General features: G+C 33.0%; 1 long non-coding RNA gene across 1 annotated transcript; it reads left to right on the top strand.

Moving 5' to 3' along the window:
• The first annotated feature begins 1098 nt into the window (after positions 1-1098).
• On the top strand, positions 1099-5658 carry LOC148602266 (uncharacterized). Its single transcript, XR_015916623.1, has 3 exons — positions 1099-1119; positions 2655-2789; positions 5534-5658. It is a non-coding gene; the product is annotated as an uncharacterized LOC148602266 (long non-coding RNA).
• The last annotated feature ends 2025 nt before the right edge of the window (positions 5659-7683 follow it).

The following is a 7683-nucleotide window of genomic DNA, read 5'->3' as shown; positions in this document are numbered from 1 at the left end:
TGGAATAACGTATGAGATGTGATATGAACACTCCATACGCAGGTGCTGAAGGAATGTTGCCACAGATGAAAGGAAATATAAATGGATGAATAATTATTGTTTCAAACATTTTGAATTATGAATTTCAGGCCATCTCTATTTCATGTGATTATTTTCACTTACTTTGTTCTCCCAAGGAAAAATGTCCCTTGATGCTATTTTTTACATATTTTTTTGTTGCTCTTGAATGAAAGTATGTAGTATCTTTTTTTTCAAACAAATGACATAAGTAGTATGAAAAAGTAGGAATTCCGAAGTGTAAAAGGAGGGGAATTCAATTTGCAAATCACATATAGAATATCCAACGATAGGCGAGAAATCAAGTTACCTGAACGATATACCCACTCACGAACAGATTGAACCCTAAAGATCGCGAAATATTTTTTTACAGAAACCCTTGGCAGTTTCTGTTGCTTCAAGACATTCTTCATGCTGATCCTTGAAGAGGGATAACATTGAAAGCCAACTGAGGTATCGATTCCATATTGGCAACTCACACCATGGTCTATTATCCAAAACGTTCAGGAAACATAACCCTGTCGAAAAAAAATCTAAAACTCCCTACGATGGCGCAGCTGGCACGTTACTTCTTCGATTTAAAAGTTGTTTAATTCATTCAAGAATTTTCTGAAGGATTTGATCAGTTTTATAGTTGTACGAAAAGACCAAATACAATATTTGATTTATTGTCATCTATCTTTATTATTTTGGATTTTATGAAGCGTGAATTGATAACTCTATCTACGACCTGTGACAATTGATCAGTCTGGTCTTATGACTGAATAAGTACATTCAAAGTAACTGTATTACATTGACTGTAAAAAGTAACCTTTTATTTCAAAATACTTTTAAAGATAACTTCATTGGTGAATTAGAGGATCGACCATTGTAGGACATTACCAACACGATTAGGTAGGTGTAGCATGTACTTGGATAAAAAAAAACAACAAATCGACACGGTAAATGAGGTAGTTTTTGCTGTTCCTAATTTTCGTAAAATCTATCAAATGAAGACTTTTGATAATTTATTTTCCGACAATTAGAAAAAAAACTATTGTTTTAAAGCGGAGATTAAACTACGTGAGTATTTTTTTAGAATGTGTATTTTTTCTTAAATGAATACGTTCGTATTATCATATAAGGAGCATGTGATTATCATTAGAAATAAGGGCCCAGAATGCAATGACACGTACATTTTATTTCTTTGAGATCATTGTTAAGCATACTGTTTATAAGGAAACATAGAAGAATTTAAGTTGATACCACTTCCGTATAGCAGATATTTTTTCAGGTGCCCAATTTCGCCGTTTTCTATATAAATTAGGCAACCAAATTCTTGCAGACTGTATTTTTTCGAGTCTTCAGATAATATGTGATAGAAGTATGTGGCCTATAATTTGGAGATGCTTATTTTGCGATTCCCTAAATCTTACGAATAAAGAAATATAAATAGAACGTCGCACAAATGTGTTGCTAAACAGTATACAAAGTGTGTCCACAATTTTTTGTATAAAACTGTTTACCCTGGGGATTATAGACACACTTCATTTTAGGGATAATGATCATCTCCCACTTATATGTTATGTTTTTCATTACAAATAGTTAAAGACTCCGTAAAAACGTGATAACGAGACAGAAATAGTGATTGATTTCTTACGCTACACACAAAACTAAGGATTAAAAAAAATCTTTTTAATAGATCTTAGTCGCGTGTTTCGATGATTGAAGATCAAAGACAAAGATGAAAATGTTGTAATGTTTGATGTAATGGTTTGATTTAGGGTTAAATGTTCTGATAAATGTTCTGATATATGCAACTGAATTATTTGACCATCAAAATTATTAATGACAAAGATCGAAAGCTTCACTTTCTTAGACAAAAAGTTTTCTATAGCTTTCTCCGAAAAAGATTATCAATGGAGGACACATTTATTTCTTCCTAGAAGAAATCACGCCGAGGACCATCATTTGATCCACTGATCAAATCAATAGCAACTCATATAAACTAAAGTTTACATAGAGAAAGAGCAGCACGTACATCGCTCACCCGTCATTGTTTTTTTTTTTTTTCAGGAAACATTAAGAATATAACAAATATGAGATGAAATATTATTGCAATTTAAATATGACATTTTGGTCTCATCACTTGCATTTTGACCAACTAGGAACACAATACTACTTCTTCCCTTTCTTGTCTAGATATTTAAGGGCAATACAAGAATTCCGTCAACACATGCATTAGTCACAGTGACTGTGGAAAGATTAAGATACTAGCCAGTAAAAAAAGACATCTGTGATGTTTAAACGCCATTTTCTATATTGGAAATTATTTTTTTTTGAATCTCATGGGATGTCTCCTAAAGAAAGTCAAACAACAAGAATTAATTAATGAATCAATCAATCAATCAATCAATCGTAATAAATCTTATTATGTGTTTCATCAAACCAAACATATTGCCTATTTTAAATACTGACTAATAAATACAGTATTTCAAAACGTGGTGGGATCATTTTTTAATATTCACAACCGTATATGTTCTTCTTTTAGATATGTTTTAGTCATGGCTAGTTTATTAGTATAATAATGAAATAAGTTTTGTTATTTTTATCTTAAGCATCAAATATTAATTTATGTGTGGCTACCATGTCTTGGATACAAGTTATACTTATATCTTGTGTGCTGTTGATGATTTCCAAGGACGTTGCATACTCCTCTACTGCACCAAGTACGACCACCGAGGAAGGCTCAGGTACGCAATGATGTGATTGCCAAAAAAGTCATTTGATTTCTGATTGCATTCTAAATATATTTAAAAGCTTACTTATAATCAGGGGAAATAAATGTTCTAAAGAAAGCAGGTGATAAAGCATAGACATGTAGTACATTGATTTACAATTTTAAAGATAAAAATGGTTTATATATATTATCATTTTACAAAAACATGTTGTAGATGCTCAATAATGGTAAATAAAAAAAGGAAACTCAGTGGAAAAAAGTATCAAACGGTACTAAAAAAGTCAAAAAAAAAATTCAGAACAGCCTTCAAACGGCACACACACACACACCATATGAAGTAAAAAAGCAGCACTCAAAGAGGATTAATAGTTAGCATGCAACCCGGTCTCTTCTGAAAAAATGAATATTGACCAGTAGCACTGGCTAAGTAAACATATTCTGCTATTGTTGAAACACTGACTAAGTTGCTCATAAAACTTCACGTCCGGGAAGACGAAAAAGGAATAGAAAAACGATGATGTGGCGAACAAATTGCTTAATATTGTGCAGATGGATACACCATTTTCATTCACGATTTATGATGACCACCATAAAACACCTGTAGTCATGACTTCAATTTTCTCGCAACACTACTCTGTTCCAGAGTAATCAAGGGAACCAAGGTTATAGCGGTAATCAAAAGAACATAAAGTAACTAAAATCATACATACAAAGTAACAAAAGTAAATGAGCAACTCGGACTCCACTAAAAACTGGGAGCATGGACCAAGTGCACCGGTAGTGTAAGCGTCCTCTGCTTTTCTAGAAACACCCGCCAAGTCAAGTCCAGGGTAGATAAACCTGGAAAGGAAAACTATGACCCGTTGAATACATCAGTTTTCATGGTGCTGATGGATACACCATAACGATCCACCAGTTCATGATGACGACCATAAAACTTCTGTAGTGATGACTTCAATCTTGTAGCAACATAACCCTGTTCCAGAAGTCTGTTTGTTAGAGTTCTAGCGCGATACAAAAAGTCTGCGTAGTTTCGAAAAGCTCTGGTATAACGTATGAGTTGTGATATGAACACTCCATACGCAGGAGCCGAAGGGATGTTGCCACAGATGAAAGGAAAGTTAACAATTCTGAATGATAAGTCATCACGTTTGACGTAAAGTTTGATCAATAGTTTTCCTTTACCATCGATTTCTAAGTGTAGGTCAAGATATGAGGCTGACTTCACAGTGTCTGTAGTATCCTTTTAATAAGTTCTTTTGGGTAGACGCGGTGTATCAAATCCACGAAATTAGGATTGTTTAAAGATAATACGTCATCTATATAGCGGAAACTGAGATTGAAGGATCTAGCCCAACGATGTTCTTTCTTTCTGATCAGATCAGCTATAAAGTCAGCCTTATAAGAGTGAAGGAATAGGTCAGCAAGTAAAGGAGCACAATTTGTTCCCATTGGAATGCCGACCGTTTGTTGAAAAACACGTCCACCACAGTGGACAAATATATTGTCGATTAAAAATTCCAGCATTTTGTAAACATCTTCCTCTGTATATTTGGAAGATGATTTGGAATTATTTCTTACAAAGTATGACGAATCTCTACCAAGAACCATATATTTGTATCTAGGTGTACCATCTTTTTTGGAAAAAAAAACGATATATAATGTTTTTAAGTCGGGGTTTTAACTGAGTATGGGGAATAGAAGTATACAGTGTTGAAAAATCATAGGTTTTAATGATATTATATTCAGATAATAGTCTGGAACTGATTGTCTCTAAAAGATCTTTCGAATTTGTCAGGATCCACATTGCATTAATACCACTACGGAAGTAACAAGTGTTGTGGTAGGACTGTAGACCCTCTTTGACAGTTGTGAGTATAGGAGTTAAAAGTTTTGAAAGAGGTTCGGTGGTACATTTTGCAGATCCAGCTATGAAACGTTGTATGGATTCTTGTGAAGTTTAGGAATCCAGGAAAATTTTAGGAAAGAAGTTCAGGAAAATAAACATTTCTAAGGCAGATAATTCTCTAAAAATCTTTTTTGTGGAAACATTTCTGAGCAAATCTAGTGATGGGGAGATCAAATAATGGTCTGTTCGAACAAAGAAGGCATCTCTGAGTTTACTTTTTGTCAGATCGTTGGGGTTTTGACATGCATGTTATAGACTGTTTCCATTTTGCCTGATTTTTACAAACATTTTTACATATTTCCACTGTGACAAAAGCGTCACCGACATCCAATACAATTTAATTTTTAAACTGTAAAACATGTTTAAAAAAGTAATAAGGAATGCTTTTGACATGTAGGTACTGATAAAATGTAGTCAGTAGTCAAAAGGAAAGTTCGTAAAAAAAAAGAGAATATGCGTAAGCCCCGCTTCCACTACGGCTCATCATTTTCAGTATAATGCAACATAAATGGACATCATAAAATTGCCATCAGTCAAAATTGTCGTCCATAAAGTCGGTTATTGAAACAGAACAGATGAAATAGACAACAAATAAATGAAAAGAATAAGAAATGTAAATCAAAGCAAGGACTTACAAAATAAGTCTTGAACTTTGTGGCGAATGTGCACCAATTTCACGATGAAATGATGATTAAACAAAACCAAAAAAAAAAAAAAAAAAACAATAAAAACAACGGGAAATTAATTTGTAGAATGTTGGTGGTACCCGTTTTATCTTTACCTCGAGAAGGATATTTAGTTTACTGAATATATATATCTTTATCGGAATTTGTATTTTTTTTTTTCAGGGAATGGACAAATAACTTGCTCTGGAAATAACTGTTACTTTGGAAATCCAGGAATCGGCGGCAGTGGAAATAATAATGGTTGACGAAATATCGATGATTATTCAATAAAATGGCCAGATATTTAATTGAAAGGTCTTATTTTAGTAAATGTTTATATTCGTAAATACATACACTACCTGTGGCGTATTGAAATAATTTGACGATTCATTTTCTATACAGAAAACCTTGAGAAAAATGAATTATACAAAGTAATAATCAAAATTAAACTGAAATACAAATTCGGCTAAACAACAGGCAAACACAATGGATACAACTAAAAGAAACTAAAACGTGCACACACATAAAAAACAAAAATCAGAAATCAGAATTCAAGATGATTTTGTTGTTTGTTTTATTAATGTATTCCCATCACCTGCCCCGGGTTAGAGAAGGATTGAGCGCTCACTTGCTAAACCTCGCCATATAATTTTTGGGCCTGTTGCAAGACACAAAACAGAGGTCACGTGGTTGTCGTTTTCTTTCTTTTTTTTTCATTGTTATTCTGTATAAAAAAAGGAGGTAAATTCGGGTCTTTAGGATATTTATGCTTCCTGTTGTGTTTGAAAACTTCACTAGAAACGCACCATTTTTTCAAATACCAATTTTTTATAGCCTATAAATATATTGATTTTCCAATGTCTATATTTCTTTTGTGGAATTTATTTTTTTTATGTTCATCGTGATGAATTCAAAATGGTCTGCAGTCCTACAACAACATTTGTTACTCTCGTAGAGGTATTAATTCAATGTCGATCCTGAAATATTCGAAAGATCTTCCGGAAACCTTCAGTTCAAGAATATTTACCCACCCTGTGCAAGCTCCCAGTTTTTATTGGAGTCCGAGTTGCACATTTGCCTTCGTTACTTTGTATGTATTATTTTACCCACATTTTGTTCCTTATTGTGTATGTATGTTTCCCATGTCTGGTCTTTGTCACTGGATTACATTTATTTATTACCGCTAGAATGTTGTCATTGCTTAAGAATATATATTATGACATTTTTTGGTTTTACACTTTATTTTTTAAATGAAATGAAACCATAAAATTGTTTTATTTCTAAATGATAACTTTTCATCAATGTTTATTGATGACCTCTAAGGTTGGGGTTATTTTTATCAACATATCAAGCTCCATTATTTGCTTATTCGCGGAAACACACACACACACACTTATGGTGTATCCATCTGCACCATGAAAACTGATTTATTCAATGGGTCATAGTTTTCCTTTCCTGGTTTGTCTACCCGGACTTGACTTTTTATGAGCAACTCGGCGGGTGTTTCCAGAAAAGCAGAGGACGCTTACCTTACCGGTGTACCTGGTCCATGCTCCCAGTTTTTAGTGGAGCCCGAGTTGCTCATTTGCTTTTGTTACTTTGTATGTATAATTTAAGTTACTTTGTGTTTTTTGTTGTGTGTGTCTGTTTTCCATATCTGGTATTTGTCCCAGGATTACGTTCTTTTGATAACCACTATAACCTTGGTTTCCTTGATTACTCTTAGAACAAGCAAAAAATAAAAAAACAAGCTACTTAATAAACAGTCTCAAACAACCGGAAGTGAACTTAAAATGACATTCTACAAATATGAGACAAAAGCTTTATTTGAATAATGATAGACATACCCGATTTAAATTTCAAACTTTGTTTAAAAAATTATATGTTAGTTTACAAAAGATGTTTTAGAGAAGACAATTGTCTTATATATTAAATGTAACGTTAGATGGTTTTTTAACATATCTAATTATTTGACAAATTTTGTTTTTATCTAAAATGTACAACAACCGAATGAGACACAAGACAGCTCACTGTCTTTCACTGGATTGGAATTATAAATAAAAGTGATGTTTTCCGTCATGCTTGTTTCACATTCTGCTGCTATTTATATGGTCTGATACTTTTATATTCTGTCTCGTGCTCACTGAAATGAATACAAAAAAGTTTTAAAGTACTTCATTGTCTAAGAATCAGGCAAAAATGTGAATAAGATGTGGCACATGAAACTAATGTTGATAAAATGTTTAACAAAGAGAATAGAAAATATGAATGAAAAAAACGCGACAAAATAAAACGTTGAGTTGTTCTACATTTTGTACTACATATCAGCGTAC

Source organism: Perna viridis, chromosome 11, assembly GCF_037379345.1.
Source record: "Perna viridis isolate PV_CMFRI_1.1 ecotype Kerala chromosome 11, ASM3737934v1, whole genome shotgun sequence".
Classification (NCBI taxonomy): domain Eukaryota; kingdom Metazoa; phylum Mollusca; class Bivalvia; order Mytilida; family Mytilidae; genus Perna; species Perna viridis.
Note: the sequence above shows the minus strand (reverse complement) of the source record. Positions and strands in the feature narration are given on the sequence as shown.